Source organism: Salmo salar, chromosome 06, assembly GCF_965601325.2.
Source record: "Salmo salar chromosome 06, fSalSal1, whole genome shotgun sequence".
Taxonomy (NCBI): Eukaryota; Metazoa; Chordata; class Actinopteri; order Salmoniformes; family Salmonidae; genus Salmo; species Salmo salar.
This window is the reverse complement of record NC_138296.1, coordinates 57,359,872-57,378,775: the sequence shown is the minus strand read 5'-3', so window position 1 is coordinate 57,378,775 and position 18,904 is coordinate 57,359,872. Positions and strand designations below refer to the sequence as shown.

The 18,904-nt window shown below is 43.4% G+C and overlaps 1 protein-coding gene across 1 annotated transcript in view; it reads left to right on the top strand.

Annotated features, from left to right (window-relative positions):
• Positions 1-18,904, top strand: part of LOC106607643 (MAP/microtubule affinity-regulating kinase 3) — a 217,383-nt gene that overhangs the window by 138,682 nt on the left and 59,797 nt on the right. The window lies entirely within an intron of this gene.

Sequence of the window (18,904 nt, the reverse complement as noted above, 5' to 3'; positions counted from 1 at the left end):
CAGATTAATGTGCAAGTAGAGATACTGGGGTGCAAAGGAGCAAAATAAATACAAAAATAAAATAAATAACAATACGGGCTCTTCGATGCTAATGCAATATGCCATAGGATGTTTTTGTGCTGGTCAAGGGCAGTCAGGTCTGGAGTGAACCAAGGGCTATATCTGTTCCTAGTTCTACATTTTTTGAATGGGGCATGCTTATTTATGGTGGTGAGGTAAGCACTTTTAAAGAATAACCAGGCAGCCTCTACTGATGCAATGAGATCAATATCTTTCCAGGATACCCGGGCCAGGTCGATTAGAAAGGCCTGCTCGCTGAAGTGTTTTAGCGAGCGTTTGACTGTGATGAGGGGTGGTTGTTTGACCGCGGACCCATTACAGATGCAGGCAAAGACTGTAGAGGTGTATTTAGAGGGTAGGTTGGTTAGGATGATATCTCTGAGGGTGCCCGAGTTTATGGATTTGGGGTTGTACCTGGTAGGTTCCATGATAATTTGGGTGAGATTGAGGGCATCTAGATTAGATTGTAGGACAGCCGGGGTGTTAAGCATATCCCAGTTTAGGTCACCAAACAGTACAAACTGAAGATAAACAGGGGGCAATTAATTCACATATGGTGTCCAGGGCGCAGGTGGGGGCTGAGGGGGGTCTGTAAACAAGTGGCAACAGTGAGAGACTTATTTCAGAAAAGGTGGATTTTTAAAAATAGAAGCTGTTTGGGCACAGACCTGGATAGCATGATAGAACTCTGCAGGCTGTCTCTGCAGTAGATTGCAACTCCACCCCCTTTGGCAGTTCTGTCTTGGCGGAAAATGTATACACATACATAGAGGCATTTTTCAGCTATGATTTTACCACTCAGAATCCAGAATGGATATGACGATGGGGCCAGCACAGGACGTAATACACCCTTACAACAATCTACTTTTTGATCTTCTTGACTTCGTATCTGGTAAACTGCTACTATGTGTCAAGAAAAGAGCCCCAATCAGGGGTTAGTGTACTCCAGTAAAAAAAGGACTGGTTTAGATGATTAACTATTGCCCTATGTCCCTGTTCATATTGTCATGAGACTCATCAATGGTAGAATTGAGTTGGCACTTTATTGGCCCAAACACCCACAGACCCACAAGGTTGAGGTTACTCATGGACAGTAATTCGTCATTTTTTAAGTTTTTTGCATTAATGCTTTGCGTCTTCTAACTGTCCAAGAATAGGATCCAAAGTGTTTGGAAATATTTTTTCCCATAAATACAGAGGAGGATGTCTCTCCTCATACCTCTGGCACTTTAGTCAGACTGCCAGACTGTGCACCACAGAGCCAATCATGAGAGAATACATACAGGTCAAGGGTGCCAATTGAAAGTCAAGGGGTGTGTCTGTGCCTTTTGGATTACTCTCTTTACAGAGAACCCCTGTGGTTCAAGTCAAGAGCTACCCTTCCCATTTCAGTCTGCTCTGTGCATGTCTGAAAGTGACAGAGTCAGCAGCCAAGAGAGTTTTTCACAATATGTCATAAAAAAATATTACACTTATAAACCTATGTAAAATGCTAATATGTATTAGATCCAGTCAATGGAATAACTAAGACCTGAATATGAATGCGTGATCCAATTCCTCCTTCTCTTTCTGTCAAGCAGGGTCAACCAAAAACATTTGGCCTGATGGTTCATGCAGATACTGGGGAAGCAATATAGAAATGTATTGATCCCTTAAATGATTTTACTATTAAATGACCCATATCACAACCCTCATACCTCTTCACAAAAATGCATTTTTTCATTTTTGGAAAAAGGATTTCACTCACAAAAGACGTAGGAATTTATATTTCCAGTTAGAAATAGTAGGCCGTGCATCAAATAACTATTTTCATCAGAAAAATGAACCCTCAAATGCACTATTGCATTTTGTAAGTTGTCTGCAGGTGGCTTGTTGTGAATGCACTCAAATATCAAGTCATTATCAGGTTACGTAAACTGCATTCTAATACTCAAGAAGGATTTGTCTTAATGTACAGTGCATGAAAGTGATGCTATGAAAAGGATTCTTTCACGTTATCAAGCTCACTCTGACTGACAAATCACTGCCCATTACTGTGAGTAAAAAGAGCATATAAAACATTGTTTATCATGAGGCCTACCTGTGCGCCTTCCTTTAAGCACCTCTGTTCGAACACCTCTCCTGTCCTTAATCCATACCACATACAGCCATTTGCGGATCTTTTCAGTGTCTATGTGAAAGATAGTTATTGCAAGGCTGGAACATTTCTTAACTTAAAAAAAAAAATGTTACACCCATGTAAAATGAAGGCCTGCAAGCTTACACTTAAATTTAGAAAAATTAATGTAAAATCATGTCAGATGAAAATGGACAAACTAAAGGGTGTGCAATGTGTAGGCCCACTGAGTGGACATTCTGAACCTTGTTTGAAGTCACTAGGTCACATGACCAAGGAGCTATTGAAATTCTACATTTTGAAAAATTCATGTAAAAACGTGTGAGATGAAAATGGACAAAGTAAAGGGTGTGCAATATAGAAGGGTAGTCAGTGGAAATTCTGAACCTTGTTTGAAGTCACTAGGTCACATGACCAAGAAGCTATTGACATTTTAAAATTAGAAAAATTCATATAAAATCATGTGAGATGAAATTGGACAATCTAAAGGGCATGCAATATGGAAGGGTAGTCAGTGGACATAATGAACCGTGTTTGATGTCATTAGGTCACATGACCAATTCGAATGTAAAAAAAAGTTTGTACTTTGTTTACGCTCCCTAACTAATTCAACTAGGAATACAAAATGCTGCTCACATTTCCACATGTTTATTAGCTTTGGAAAGCAAATTAATGTCCAAATTGTGAAATAAGACCTGTGCAATGTTGTGTGCAATTTTTCCAATATCATGACACTTATTTGGAGTCTGGCTCAAGTGGTTTGAAAGCTATTGAGGTTTGAAAGCGCGAATATCCGTTGAATATCAAACTTGAAACTGTCTTTACCTCGGTCACAAAAAATTGCCTTATGGATGTGCCATTGCATTTTAATGAGGGAAATAAGTATTTGACCCCCTCTCAATCAGAAAGATTTCTGGCTCCCAGGTGTCTTTTATACAGGTAACGAGCTGAGATTAGGAGCACACTCTTAAAGGGAGTGCTCCTAACCGCAGCTTGTTACCTGTAAAAAAGACACCTGTCCACAGAAGCAATCAATCAATCAGATTACAAACTCTCCACCATGGCCAAGACCAAAGAGCTCTCCAAGGATGTCAGGGACAAGATTGTACACCTATACAAGGCTGGAATGGGCTACAAGACCATCGCCAAGCAGTTTGGTGAGAAGATGACAACATTTGGTGCGATTATTCACAAATGGAGGAAACTCCAAAAGAGCTGTCAATATCCCTCGGCCTGGGGCTCCATGCAAGATCTCACCTCATGGAGTGGCAATGATCATGAGAATGGTGAGGAATCAGCCCAGAACTACACGGGAGGATCTTGTCAATGATCTCAAGGCAGCTGGGACCATAGTCACCAAGAAAACAATTGGTAACACACTACGCCGTGAAGGACTGAAATCCTGCAGCGCCCGCAAGGTCCCCCTGCTCAAGAATACATATACATGCCTGTCTGAAGTTTGCCAATGAACATCTGAATGGCTCAGAGGACAACTGGTGAAAGTGTTGTGGTCAGATGAGACCAAAATAGAGCTCTTTGACATCAACTCAACTCGCCGTGTTTGGAGGAGGAGGAATGCTGCCTATGACCCCAAGAACACCATCTCCACCGTCAAACATGGAGGTGGAAACATTATGCTTTGGGGGTGTTTTTCTGCTAATGGGACAGGACAACTTCATCGCATCAAAGGGACGATGGACGCGGCCATGTATCGTCAAATCTTGGGTGAGAACCTCCTTCCCTCAGCGAGGGCATTGAAAATGGGTCGTGGATGGGTATTCCAGCATGACAATGATCCAAAACACACGGCCAAGGCAACAAAGGAGTGGCTCAAGAAGAAACACATTAAGGTCCTGGAGTGGCCTAGCCAGTCTCCAGACCTTAATCCCATAGAAAATCTGTGGAGGGAGCTGAAGGTTCGAGTTGCCAAACGTCAGCCTCGAAACCTTAATGACTTGGAGAAGATCTGCAAAGAGGAGTGGGACAAAGTCCCTCCTGAGATGTGTGCAAACCTGGTGGCCAACTACAAGAAACGTCTGACCTCTGTTATTGCCAACAGGGGTTTTGCCACCAAGTACTAAGTCATGTTTTGCAGAGGGGTCAAATACTTATTTCCCTCATTAAAATGCAAATCATTTTATAACATTTTTGACATGGGTTTTTCTGGATTTTTTTGTTGTTGTTATTCTGTCTCTCACTGTTCAAATAAACCTACTATTAAAATTATAGACTGATAATTTCTTTGTAAGTGGGCAAACGTACAAAATCAGCACGGATCAAATACGTTTTTCCTCCACTGTATCTAACAATTCCACAACAAAACCTAATATACACAGTCTAGTAAAGGAACGGTTTAAGAATATATAAATATAAAATATATTGATGAACAGTGACAGAGCGGCTAAGATGCAATAGATGGTAAAGAATAGATAGTGAAGGATACAGTATATACATATGAGATAAGTAATGTGAGATATGTAAACATTCTTAAAGTGGCTTTATTAAAGTGATTAGTGTTCCATTTATTAAAGTGGCCAATAATATCAAGTCTAGCTAGGCAGCCGCCTCTCTGTGCTAGTGATGGCTGTTTAACAATCTGAAGGCCTTGAGATTGAAAAATAGCTTCTATCTCTTTCTCCCAGCTTTGATGCACCTGTACTGACCTCACCTTCTGGATGTTAGCGGGGTGAACAGGCAGTGGCTCGGGTGGTTGCTGTCCTTGATGATCTTTTTGGCCTTCCTGTGACATCGGGTGGTGTAGGTGTCATGGAGGGCAGGTAGTTTGCACCCGGTGATGCGTTGTGCAGACCTCACTACCCTCTGGAGAGCCTTCTGGTTATGGGCAGAGCAGCTGCCATACCAGACGGTGATACAGCCCGACAGGATGCTCTTGATTGAGGTTGAAGAGGCGCTGCTGCGCCTTCTTCACCACGCTGTCTGTGTGGGTGGACCATTTCAGTTTGTCTGTGATGTGTATGCCGAGGAACTTAAAACTCTCCACCCTCTCCACTACTGTCCCGTCAATGTAGATAGGGGGCTGCTCCCTCTGCTGTTTCCTGAAGTCCACGATCATCTCTTTTGTTTTGTTGACATTGAGTGTGAGGTTATTTTCCTGACTCCGAGGGCCCTCACCTCCTCCCTGTAGGCCATCTCGTCGTTGTTGGTAATCAAGCCTACCACTGTAGTGTCGTCTGCAAACTTGATGATTGAGTTGGAGGCGTGCATGGCCACGCAGTCGTGGGTGAACAGGGAGTACAGGAGAGGGCTGAGAACGCACCCTTGTGGGGACCCAGTGTTGAGGATCAGCGGGGTGGAGATGTTGTTACCTACCCTCACCACCTGGGGGCAGCCCGTCAGGAAGTCCAGGACCCAGTTGCACAGGGCGAGGTCGAGACCCAGGGTCTCGAGCTTAATGGCAAGTTTGGAGGGTACTAGGGTGTTAAATGCTGAGCTGTAATCGATGAACATCATTCTTACATAGGTATTCCTCTTGTCCAGATGGGTTAGGGCAGTGTGCAGTTTAATGGCGATTGCGTTGTCTGTGGACCTATTGGGTCGGTAAGCAAATTGGAGTGGGTCTAGGGTGTCAGGTAGGGTGGAGGTGATATGGTCCTTGACTAGTCTCTCAAAGCACTTCATGATGACAGAAGTGAGTGCTACGGGGCGGTAGTCATTTAGCTCAGTTACCTTAGCTTTCTTGGGAACAGGAACAATGGTGGCCCTCTTGAAGCATGTGGGGACAGCATACTGGGATAAGGATTGATTGAATATGTCTGTAAACACACCAGCCAGCTGGTCTGCGTATGCTCTGAGGATGCGGCCGGGAATGCCGTCTGGGCCTGCAGCCTTGCAAGGGTTAACACGTTTAAATGTTTTACTCACGTTGGCTACAGTGAAGGAGAGCCCACAGGTTTTGGTAGCGGGCCGTGTCAGTGGCACTGTATTGTCCTCAAAGCGAGCAAAAAAGTTGTTTAGTCTGTCTGGGAGAAAGGCATCGTGATCCGCGACGGGGCTGGTTTTTCTTTTGTAGTCCGTGATTGACTGTAGACCCTGCCACATACCTCTCATGTCTGAGCCGTTGAATTGCGACTCCACTTTGTCTCTGTACTGACGGTTAGCTTGTTTGATTGCCTTGCGGAGGGAATAGCTACACTGTTTGTATTCGGTCATGTTTCCGGTCACTTTGCCTTGATTAAAAGCAGTGGTTCGCGCGTTCAGTTTTGCGCGAATGCTGCCATCAATCCACGGTTTCTGGTTGGGGAATGTTTTAATAGACGCTGTGGGTACAACATCACCGATGCACTTGTTAATGAACTCGCACACCGAGTCAGCGTATTCGTCAATGTTGTTGTTCGCCGCAAATTCGGAACATATCCCAGTCCACGTGAACGAAGCAATCTTGAAGCGTGGAATCCGATTGGTCGGACCAGCGTTGAACAGACCTGAGGGCGGGAGCTTCCTGTTTTAGTTTCTGTCTATAGGCTGGGAGCAACAAAATGGAGTCGTGGTCAGCTTTTCCGTAGGGAGTGCCTTATATGCGTCATGGAAGTTAGAATAACAGTGGTCTAGGATTTTGCCAGCCCTGGTAGCACAATCGATATGCTGATAGAATTTGGGGAGCCTTGTTTTCAGATTAGCCTTGTTAAAATCCCCGGCTAAAATAAATGCAGACTCCGGATATGTGGTTTGCAGTTTACATAGAGTCCAATGAAGTTCTTTCAGGGCCGTCGATGTGTCTGCTTGGGGGGGATATACATGACTGTGAACAAAAGGACTTGAGTTCCTGTATGTTGTAATGATCACACCACGTCTCGTTAATCATAAGGCATACACCCCCACCCTTCTTCTTACCAGAGAGATGCTTGTTTTGTCTCCCAGTGTCTGTTGGAAAGCAGACAGAACCAGGATTTCCTCTAGGATTTCTTTCCTGTGCTTAGCTCTATTCCATTTTTTTATAAACCCCCCCCCCCCCCCCCCCCTAGTCCTTGCCGATGACAAGCGTACCCGTAACATGATGCAGCCACCACCATGCTTGAAAATATTAAGAGGGGTACTCAGTGATGTGTTGTTGGATTTTCCCCAAATGTAACGCTTTGTATTCAGGGCATAAAATTAATTTCTTTGGCACATTTTCTGCAATTTTACTTTAGTGCCTTATTGCAAACAGGATGCATGTTTTGGAAACATTTTATTCTGTACAGGCTTCCTTTTTTCACATCTGTCATTTAGGTTAGCGATTTGCTTCTTCTCCAGCAACTAAGTAAGGAAGGACACCTGTATCTTTGTAGTGACTGGTCCCATGTTTCATGAGCTGAAATGAAAGATCCCAGAAATGTTCCATACACACAGAAAGCTTATTTCTCTCAAACTATGTGCACACGTGTTTACATCCTTGTTAGTGAGCATTTCTCCTTTGCCGAGATAATCCATCCATGTAACAGGTGTGGCATATCAAGAAGCTGATTTTATCAGCATGATCATTACACAGGTGCACCTTGTGCTGGGAAAAATAAAAGGCCACTCTAAAATGTGGAGTTTTGTCACACAACACAAAGCCACAGATTTCTCAACTTTTGAGGGAGTGTGCAATTGGCATGCTGACTTCAGGAATGTCCAACAGAGCTGCTGCCAGATAATTTAATTTTAATTTCTCTACCATAAGCCACCTCCAATGTTGTTTTAGAGAATTTGGCAGTACATCTAACCGGCCTCACAAACGCAGACCACGTGTATGGTGTTGTGTGGGAAAGCAGTCTGCTAATGTCAGCGTTGTGAACAGAGTGCCCCATAGTGGTCGTGGGGTTATGGTATGGGCAGGCATAAGCTACGGACAATGAACACAATTGCATTTTATCGATGGCAATTTTAATGCACAGAGATACCATGACGAGATCCTGAGACCCATTGTCGTGCCATTCATCCGCCACCATCACCTTATGTTTTGGCATGATAATGCACGGCCCCATATCGCAAGGATCTGTTCACAATTCCTGGAAGCTAAAAATGTCCCAGTTCTTCCATGGCCTGCATTACTCACCAGACATGTCACCCATTGATCCCGTTTGGGATGTTCTGGATAGATGTGTACAACAGCGTATTCCAGTTCCCAACAATGTCCAACAAGTCAACACAGCTATTGAAGAGGAGTGGGACAACATTCCATAGGCCACAATCAACAGCCTGATCAACTCTATGCAAAGGAGATGTGTCGTGCTGCTTTAATCAAATAGTGGTCACACCAGATACTGACTGGTTTTCTGATCGTCACACCTACTTTTTTTAAAGTTAATGTATCTGTGAAGCCTTACATTCTCCTGCAAAATGTCTTGATAAACTTGGGAATTCATTTTTCTGTCGATGATAGCAAGCTGTCCAGGCCCTGAGGCAGCAAAGCAGCCCCAAACCATGGTGCTCCCTCCACCATAGTTTACAGTTGGGATGAGGTTTTGATGTTGGTGTGCTGTGCTTTTTTCTCTCCACACATAGTGTTGTGTATTCCTTCCAAACAGCTCAACTTTATTTTCATCTGTCCACAGAATATTTTGCCAGTAGTGCTGTGTTTTTTTTGGACAGCAGTGGCTTCTTCCATTGTGTCCTCCCATGAACAACATTCTTGTTTAGTGTTTTACTTATGGTAGACTGGTCAACAGAGTCGTTAGCATCTTCCAGAGATTTCTGTAAGTCTTTAGCTGACACTCTAGGATTCTTCTTAACCTCATTGAGCATTCTGCACTGTGCTCTTGCAGTCATCTTTGCAGGACGGCCACTCCTAGGCAGAGTAGCAACAGTGCTGAAATTTCTCAATTTATAGACAATTTGTCTTACCGTAGACTGACTTTTAGAGATCTTAGATCTTTTCAGTCTCCAGAGGGGGAAAAGGCTTTGTCGTGCCCTTTTCACGACTGTCTTAGTGTGTTTGGACCATGATAGTTTTTTGGAACTTGAAGCTCTCAACCTGTTCCACTACAGCCCGTCGATGAGAATGGGGGCGTGCTTGGTCCTCCTTTTCCTGTAGTCCACAATCATCTCCTTTGTCTTGATCACATTGAGGGAGAGGTTGTTGTCCTGGCACCACACGACCAGATCTCTGACCTCCTCCTTGTCTCATCGTTGTTGGTGATCAGGCCTACCACCGTTGTGTCACCGGCAAACTTGATGATGGTGTTGGAGTCATGCCTGGCCATGCAGTCATGAGTGAACATTGAGTACAGGAGGGGACTGAGCTTGCACCCCTGAGGGGCCCCTGTGTTGAGGATCAGCATGGCGGATGTGTTGTTACCTACCCTTACCACCTGGGGGCGGCCCATCAGGAAGTCCAGGACCAGTTGCAGAGGGAGGTGTTTAGTCCCAGAGTCCTTACCTTAGTGAATAGCTTTGAGGGCACTATGGTGTTGATAGCTGAGCTGTAGTCAATGAATAGCATTCTCACATAGGTATTTATTTTGTCCAGGTGGGAAAGGGCAGTGTTGAGTGCAATAGAGATTGCATCATCCGTGGATCTGTTGGGGCGGTATGCAAATTGGAGTGGGTCTAGGGTTTCTGGGATAATGGTGTTGATGTGAGCCATGACCAGCCTTTCAAAGCACTTCATGGTGCAGACGTGAGTGCTACGGGTCGGTAGTCTTTTAGGCAGGTTACCTTAGTGGTCTGCTTGACCACCATAGTCCCTGTGGTATTACAGACTCAGTCAGGGAGAGGTTGAAAATGTCAGTGAAGACACTTACCAGTTGGTCAGCGCATGCTCAGACTACATGTCTTGGTAATCCGTATGGCCCAGCAGCCTTGTGAATGTTGACCTGTTTAAAGGTCTTACTCACATCGGCTACAGAGAGCGTGATCACACAGTCGTCCGGAACAGCTGGTGCTCTCATGCATATTTCAGTGTTAGTTGCTTCGCAACGAGCATAGAAGTAAATTCTCATCTGGTAGGTTCGTGTCACTGGGCAGCTCGTGGCTGTGCTTCCCTTTGCAAGCCCTGCCACATCTGACGAGCGTCGGAGCCGGTGTTGTCACGGTTGTTGTCGGTGAAGGAGGACCAATACGCAGCAGGTACGTGTATGCTCATCTTGATTTTTATTAACTACAAAAATGAACATACAAAATAACAAAACGAAACGAACGAACAACTACAAACAGTCTGGTAAAGCATACGGCTTACACACAGAACAATCACCCACAAATAACACATACAAACACACCCTAATATATGGGACTCTCAATCAAAGGCAGATAGACAACACCTGCCTTCAACTGAGAGTCCCAACCCCAATCAACCAAACATAGAAACACACACACTAGACTAACCATAGAATTAACTAAACATAAACCAAAACCCGGAAATACTAAATCAAACACCCTTTACACAAACACACCACCCCGAACCACATAAAACAAATACCCCCTGCCACGCCCTGACCAAACTACAAAACAATTAACCTTATATACTGGCCAGGACGTGACAGGTGTAGTACAATTCAATCTTAGTTTTGTATTGACGCTTTGCCTGTTTGATGGTTAGTCGGAGGGCATTGCGGGATTTCTTATAAGCGTCTCCATCTCAACCAAAAATTCAACGTTAAGGAATACACTGCGTGCATAATTATTAGGCAAGTGAGTATTCTGATCTTATCATTGTTTCTATTCACATTTCGAACTCCAAACCATATAAACTTGAATGCTTATTGGATTTAATCATTTTCAGGTGATATGTATTTGTGTAATGAGGGAGGGTGTGGCGAAAGTGAATAACACCTTATACCAAGGTGTGCATAATTATTAGGCAGCCTCATTACCTCAGGTAAATGGGCCAAAAAAGAAATGTAACTGACACTGAAAAGCCAAAAATGTAAAATGCCTTTCAGATGGATGCGACACTCTTTAAATTGCTAAACTATTGAGGTGTGACCACCGGACATTCAAACGTTTTGTTGCGAATAGTCAACTGGGGCGCAAAAAACGCATGGGGAAGAAAAGGCGCAAATTAACTGCAAAAGACTTGAGAAGAATTAAACATGAAACTACCAGGAACCCATTATTCTCCAGTGCCACCGTATTCCAGAACTGCAACCTTCCTGGAGTGTTCAGAAGTACAAGGTGTCAAGTGCTCAGAGACATGGCCAAGGTCAAGAAGACGGAAACAAGACCACCACTGAATAAGATTCACAAGTTGAAATGTCAAGATTTGTAAAAGAAATACCTGAAGACAGATTTTTCTAAGGTATTATGGACAGATGAAATGAAAGTGACTCTTGATGGATCAAATGGATGGGCCTGTGGCTGGATCAGTAATGGACACAGGACACCACTTTGAGTCAGGTGCCAGCAAGGTGAAGGAGGGGTACTGGTATGGGCTGCTATCATTGAGGATGAGGTAGTTGGACCTTTTCGGGTTGAAGATGGATTGAAACTCAACTCCCAAACCTACTGCCAGTTTCTGGAAGATTCTTTCGTCAAACAGTGGTACAGGAAGAAGTCCTCAGCATTCTAAAAGGCCATGATCTTTATGCAGGACAATGCTCCATCACATGCATCCAAGTACTCCACTGCTTGGCTAGCCAGCAAGGGCCTCAAAGATGCCTGAATAATGACCTGGCCCCCTTCCTCACCTGACTTAAATCCTATTGAGAACTTGTGGGCCCTTCCCAAACGTGAGATTTACAGTGATGGAAGACAATACACCTTTTTGAACAGCATTTGGGAGGCTGTGGTTGCTGCTTCAGCGAAAATTGATCGTGAACAGATGAAGAAACTGACAGACTCCATGGATGGAAGGCTCATGGCAGTTATTGAAAATAAGGGTGGCTATATTGGTCACTGAATATTTTTGAAAGGCCAAAAATGTTATATAATTGTAATTTTGTGTTACTTATCTGTTACACTTACTCTAAAAATGGAGAATAAAGAAGTGAGTTGAGAGAAATTATTTTTGTAATTTAGTTGTCTAATAATTCTGCACACTAATAGTTGCCTAATAATTGTGCACACTTATATATTTCCCTGAGAAAGACAAAACTCACTTTTCCTTTGTTAAACATTCAGGTTTGAGGTTCAATAGCATTTTGGATTGACTGAGAGCATTGTGTTTGTTCAACAATAAAATTCATCCCGAGGAATACAATTTGCCTAATAATTGTGCACGCAGTGTAGTAACAGATAGAATAGAAATCCAGATAATTCCAAAGGGTTCAGCCACTGTAGGCTGACTAGGTACATTGAGTCACGAGAACAATTACAATTTTAGGTAGTTCCCGTAGGATAACCATTTGTCAACCTCTAGGGCCGGTTTCCCAGGCACAGATCCTGGACTAGTCCTGGACTAAAAGCACTCTCAATGGAGATTCTCTGTTGAGCATGCTTTTTAGTTCAAGAGTAAGCCTAATCTGGGTCCTTCAATGATGAACACCATCAGCTACTGTATGGGAATGCACCAATAACATATGAAACCCGAACTCCAATGATAGCCTCAATTTTTCCCCTTCCATCATAGTAGCCCGCATGACAGTCAATAGTGGCATCTCTTGCATTTTTAACCAGCCACATGAATTTAGGTCACCAGAGATATTTTATAAGAGCGTAATTATCTTGAATATTCAATCCTTCACCCCTTCCTCTGCTAGGGAGAGGGGCCAGTAGTGCATAGAAAGTGTGCCCTGCTATTCTTCTATTGGCAGGATAAATCTGGGATGGTTCTGTTCCAGGGTGAGGGTGTTTAAATTGTAGCATGGTATACCATGTTTACTTGTGTGTATTTAGCCTGTCTGTGTCTGTGTCCCATCTAGGGACAGGTGTTGAATATTAGCATGCGCTATACATGCTATGGTATAAGGGCTGATTGTTTATTCAATGTGTCAATTTGTTTTTACCTATCCCTATCCAAATAAACTGTCTCGTGATGGATTTGTGAGGGCTATCATAGACATTTCTGTGGCTGTGTAAGTGTGTTTGTGTTTGGCTGCGACTGCATGGCCTTGAGCGATGCAAAGCAAAGTTTTCTGTGGCAGTGGCAGAGGAGATGGGGGCAGAGAAAGAGATGTTATGAGTCAGTGATTCTAAAGAGCGCTTGCTGTTGTCGTGTCTTTGGCTATGCCGGATTAAGTGATATGACATGCTAACCTATAAAATTCTTTCTCTAATTGATTTTACCTGATTAAGCTAATCATGTAAATGTAATTAACTAGAAAGTCGGGGCACCACGGAAGAACGTTTATAGAGCCGTTATCTTCCGAATAAACTCTTAAAATACTTAGTAATACTTTACATCGGTAGCAGTCAATATTAACCCTTATCTTATTTTCAGTCTCATAATGAAAGTTGTAAATTCTTGGCTATCTTCATGAACCCTGGCTAACAAGTTGAATCAGCAATACAAAATTGGGTTTAATTATTTATTTACTAAATACCTAAACTAATCACACAGAATTACATATACACAGAATACCAATGATGTCATACAGAAAACGTCCTGGTGGACGGAACCTGTATCATGGCTGGTTACACAAAGGAAAGGGGGTTGGGCTTGAATGAAAGAGCGGGAAGACTTAGGAACGAAGAAACAGCAGCTATGCTATCGTAAATACATTATCTTATGCATTCTAAATTACCGCCCATTTGGAAAAGGAAAATGCAATAAATATATACTCTGAGCTGCGCTTCGGTAGATTGGTCATAGATGCTGGCCGGGTTGGCCAACAGATCTTCCTGTCCTCGGGAGAATGTCTCTGGTGGTAAATTGGATACGTGGTGGTATCTTCGTCCGTCTGTTAGACTGGATCCGTCGTCCGTCCTTTCCTAGACCCCGTCTACAGCGGCCGCTGCTAACTCAACGGCTAGGAAGTATCACTTCTGTAGTGAATAAGCTCAAAGTTCATACCATTCGCCACCAAAGCTCACGCCGAGGTTGGCTTAGTTCTGTACTTGACGTGTGTCCTTCTAACGTAGAGGCTGCAGACCTCACGTACTGGAACAACGTGGTTATCTTTTCGTCAAAGGCTTATATAGTGGAGCGGGAGAAGGATGTGTTTCATCGTTTTTAACCCCTCCTCTTCACAGGGGTGGGCCACTGATCAAGCAGGGAACTTTCCTTATGAAAACCCAAATCTCTCATTTGGAAGCTAAAATGACATTTAATCTCCTAACAAACAATTTCAACATCAAACATTTCAATTGCATAACAATTCCATGTTACTCTGATAACTAGAGGGTGTATACTTTCTCAGGTACAGTTTATGTCATCCTGTCATCAGTCATAATGTCTCAGATGACAACCGAACTGACATACATACTCATTACGTTCCCAAGCATATTTCCAACTGGTTTTATTACCAAAATATGGTTCCTTTTCCCCATTTGTTTGATGTTCCCAGACTCTCTATATTTAACACAGGCTATTCAAGTCCTTCAGTAGGGTCAGAGAGGGGAAGGGAGAAAGGTATTTATGGGGGGGGTCATAAACCTTACCCACAGGCCAACGTCATGACACTGTTAATCAACACAGCGATTCGAAGGGGCTGAGGCTTCTCACCATACACTTCCCCTTTTCACACACTCCCCATCCCCCACACAATCTGCTGTAGCACAGATTTATTTGCAGGTGATTTTAAGGTAGTCCCAATGACAGTCCTTGGTGTCAGTTGAACATGCAACCCCCGATAAACACAAGGCGAAGGGTCCTCCTTAAGAATGAAACCTTCATGGCTTCATTGAAGCTACCTCAGTGTAGGCTACAATAGATCAGAGAGTTATGCATTGGATTATTTAACGCCTCTTTCTCCATACTCTGTGATTAAGACAGGCTTTATGCCTCATATCAGAAGAGTGCTGCTAATATGCTAAATGGCGGCCTCCCTTATCTCTTGGCCCCTGCATATGGACTATTTAGCTCTAGCTTTGCATTAAAACATCCTCACTTTAGCACAATGCTAAAATTGTGTGTTCAGCTCATCTTGTGGATAACAGGATCCTCGGTGGATCAAGTGAAAGTGCAGTTGGCGGACGCACAGATTCCCTATTGCGTAATACCCCCTCTCTCTCTCACACACACACATAAGCTCAGTGGGGGTCAGGCATGATGTAGGGAAGATTTAATTGGAGTGATATAATAAGGAAGCGAGCTCAGGTCATTCCAGTAGGTAGTTCCGCCATGATCACGCACTGTGAGGTAAGGAATTCACTCTAATCACTACGCTGTCTGCCTGTCCCACACAGGACTCATGCCACCCCTCATTTTTAGTGTGTGTGTGAGGTATGTACGAGTGATACCACTAAACACATTCCATCCTACTGAGAAAGATTCTGCTTGGACTCTTCCTCTGATTCAGCCTCCTCCATGGCTGGTGTCACTCACCCATCATGTGACCTCGTACACAGATGGTGCTCTTATCACGGGCTAGCTGATGTGCTAAAGCGCCCTGATGCACTGAATTAAGCCTTTTAGCTGCTTCACAGAACCCACTGGCCTTCTGGCCATCCTCGCTACCCAGGCCATTCTGTGGCAACACTGAAGACGAGGTGTCATGTGGTTTGCACTTTCTCCTGCGTCCAAAATTGCACCCTATTCTCTATGTACAGTATTGCACTACTTTTTTCCAGGGCCCATAGTGCTCTAATAAAAGTAGTGCACTATGTATGGAATAGGCTGCCATTTGGGACTCAGTCCTGGTTACAGCTGAGAATTCACCTTATTTAAGAACCCGGAAACAAAACAATGTCTGAACGTTCCATTGTGGCGTTCTTGCTGTTTTGCGAATGTTACAGCCTTCCCTGTAGCTCAGTTGGTAGAGCATGGTGTTTGCAACGCCACGGTTGTGGGTTCAATTCCCACGGGGGGCCAGTACGGGAAAAAAAAAAAAATGTATGAAATGTATGCATTCACTACTGTAAGTCGCTCTGGATAAGAGCGTCTGCTAAATGACTAAAATGTAAATGTAATGTTAGCTAGCTATGTCAAAATGTTGTGGGATCATACCAAGAAAAACCTTTCAAAGTCAAATGGTTAAGTCTGTGCCACATCTGTGGATTATTCAAGAGTGGGAGGATGATATGAAAAAATGGCCACATATCAGCTATGAAGACATCTTCAATTATTTTGTCTTGTCTTTCAGTGTGGATGGGTCAGAGATGAGGAGCTACAAAAGCACAGAGGTATATCAATACCTCCACAGTAACAAAGTTGGGCGAGTGCTTATTCACTGTCTTGAGGATGACAACTTGGTGTTCCTCAATGCAGATGTCCAGCCCAGTCAGAGTAAAACACAGCATCATTCTGCCTGGGTTCTTGTAATCTGTTGGCACGGTGGAGACTGTAGGGTGTTCATGTATTGCAGGGCAGGGGAAGTCTTGCAGTCATGCAGCTGCAATACTATGGAAGGTAGCTAGCTTGCTGGCTTTTTGTTAATCATAACTTGCCCTTTCTATAACTGATACGTTTGACGTTAGCTAGTTACTTAGCTAGCTAGCTAATTGTGATGATACCTGCGGGTTTAGACTGGAGAGTAACTGTTAGAGGCACAGTAGTGAGTGTCAAGGAACCATGACTTTCTGCAAGCCCAGATAGAGTGTTAAACTCTCAAGAACTTCTAGAAATCAAATGTCCTGTTTCGAGTAAGTGTGAGTCTCTGACTGAACTGTTCTCTGGCTAACTCACTGACGTGAAGCTGGTGGATGGGGTTCCTCAGCTGCAACCTAATGGAGCCTGTGGGTACTACATGCAGGTGCAAATGAGCATGTTCCAGAGGACTGGAGAGATGAAAACTGCTGTCTGGGCTTCATCTGAGCAGGTTGTTATTGATGTGCCTTTTGATGTGAAGTTCTGTGCTGATGTTATCCCTAAATTGAAGGCATTCTATTTCACACATATGCTGCCAAGTATAGTAGATGAGTTACAGTCATGCAGAATAACTGTGGTCCAAATATATTCATCTATGTGGTATCTAAGGTCCTAATACTTCTGTTTTTAAATAGTTCTTATATTTTGTTCCTTGTGAAGTTCCGTCAGCTCTACTTTACTATCAAAGCATAACTCTTGGTGTTTTTTGTTGTTGTCTTGCACAGTTCTCTTCATATGCACATTTACCTGATTATATTTGCACAATTCTTTGTGGTTTTTTTGTCTTGCCTTGTACAGCTCTCTTCATACATGTTTATCTTATACCTAAGGATAACTCCTCATGATTTATGAATATTTTTATTGTACCTTGTATAGCTCGTTCTTTTCATATGGCAATTCATGAACTTATCTAAGCATACCATATCGTAACTTATCATGCGCTTGGCAAATTATGGTGTTAATAAAAACATAATGAAATTCAATTTTGTTAACATTTTCTTTGATACTTAAATGAAGGACGAGGAGGCATGTCTAAGGGTTTCAAATGTGTTTTCAGTTTGATTCTGGGTTTGGTTTTCAAGGGCACAAATGAAGAAAACAGTGTGGCACTTGATAATTCTTGTATCATCTGTCGGCACGGTGGAGACTGCAGGATGTTCTTGTGTTGCAGGGCAGGGTCTGTTAGAGACATTGGTTGTTGCCTTCTCACCAAGCTGCTTGCCTATTGTCCTGTAGCCCACCCCAGCCTTGTGCAGGTCTACAATTTTATCCCTGATGTCCTTACACAACTCTCTAGTCTTGGCCATTGTGGAGCGGTTGGCGTCTGTTTGATTGAGTGTGTGGACAGGTGTCTTTTATACAGGTAATGAGTTCAGACAGGTGCAGTTAATACAGGTAATGAGTGGAGAACAGGAGGGCTTCTTAAAGAAAAACTAACAGGTCTGTGAGTGCCGGAATTCTTACTGGTTGGTAGGTGATCAAATACTTATGTCATGCAATAAAATGCAAATTAATTACTTAAAAATCACACAATGTGATTTTCTGGATTTTTTTTTAGATTCCGTCTCTCACAGTTGAAGTGTACCTATGATAAAAAATTACAGACCTCTACATGCTTTGTAAGTAGGAAAACCTGCAAAATCGGCAGTGTATCAAATACTTGTTCTCCCCACTGTACTTATATGTACTTATTCCCATTCACCCCTTTAGATTTGTGTGTATTAGGTAGTTGTTGAGGAATTGTTAGATTACTTGATAGATATTACTGCACTGTCGGAACAAGAAGCACAAGCATTTCGCTACACTCCCATTAACATCTGCTAACCATGTGAATGTGACCAATAACATTTGATTTGATGAGATGTCGCCTTCTGGTCTGTACTGGAGCATCATAGCCCAGCCACTTCTCAGGGAAAGGTTGCTCTTCAGTTGGTCTCTTGTCCACGAAGTGATAGGAACACACATAGGGTCGGTTTGACAAAGGAGATGATTGTGGACTACAGGAAAAGGAGGACCGAGCACTCCCCCATTCTCATCGACGGGGCTGTAGTGGAGCGGGTTGAGCGCATCAAGTTCCTTGGCGTCCACATCACCAACAAACTAACATGGTCCAAGCACACCAAGACAGTCGTGAAGAGGGCATGACAAAACATATTCCCCCTGAAGAGACTGAAAAGATTTGGCATGAGTCCTCAGATCCTCAAAAGGTTTTACAGCTGCACCATCGAGAGCTTCCTGACTAGTTGCATCACTGCCTGGTATGGAAACTGCTCGGCCTCCAGCCGCAAGGCACTACAGAGGGTAGTGCGTACGGCCTAGTACATCACTGGGGCCAAGCTTCCTGCTATCCAGGACCTCTATACCAGGCAGTGTCAGAGGAAGGCCCTAAAATTTGTCAGACTCCA